This window comes from Arachis duranensis, chromosome 1 (assembly GCF_000817695.3).
Source record: "Arachis duranensis cultivar V14167 chromosome 1, aradu.V14167.gnm2.J7QH, whole genome shotgun sequence".
NCBI lineage: Eukaryota > Viridiplantae > Streptophyta > Magnoliopsida > Fabales > Fabaceae > Arachis > Arachis duranensis.
In genome coordinates, this window is record NC_029772.3 from 76465218 (window position 1) to 76465894 (window position 677).

General features: G+C 43.1%; 1 non-coding gene across 1 annotated transcript; it reads right to left on the minus strand.

Moving 5' to 3' along the window:
• Positions 1–222: 222 nt before the first annotated feature.
• On the minus strand, positions 223–329 carry LOC127742615 (small nucleolar RNA R71). Its single transcript, XR_008003961.1, has one exon. It is a non-coding gene; the product is annotated as a small nucleolar RNA R71 (small nucleolar RNA).
• Positions 330–677: the final 348 nt, after the last annotated feature.

The window sequence follows — 677 nt, forward strand, 5'->3', positions numbered from 1 at the left end:
CAAGAAGACCCCAATCAACATCTAACCACCTTCCTGAGAATATGTGACACTGTGAAGTCTAATGGTGTTCATCCGGATGTCTATAGATTGCTTTTGTTCCCTTTCTCACTCAGGGACAAAGCATCTAAGTGGCTGGAATCCTTCCCGAAGGAGAGCTTAACAAATTGGGAGGACATGGTAAACAAGTTTTTGGCAAGATTCTACCCTCCTCAAAGAATTAATAGGCTGAGAGCTGAGGTACAAACTTTCAGACAACAAGATGGTGAAACTCTCTATGAGGCATGGGAGAGGTTTAAGGACTTAACAAGAAGATGCCCACCAAACATGTTCAATGAATGGGTTCAACTGCACATCTTCTATGAAGGTCTTTCTTATGAGTCAAAGAAGGCTGTACACCATTCATCAGGGGGCTCTCTAAACAAAAAAAGACCATTGAAGAAGCCATAGATGTCATAGAGACTATGGCTGAGAATGACTACTTCTATACTTCTGAAAGAAGCAACACTCGAGGAGTAATGGAGCTGAACCACATGGATGCATTGCTGGCTCAGAATAAGATGATCACCAAGCAGCTAGCAGATCTCACCAAGAAGGTGGAAGAAAACCAAGTCGCAGTAGTCATCACTTCATCACCAGCTCAAGAAGGAGTGAATGTAGGAGAAGAAGGTGACTGGGAA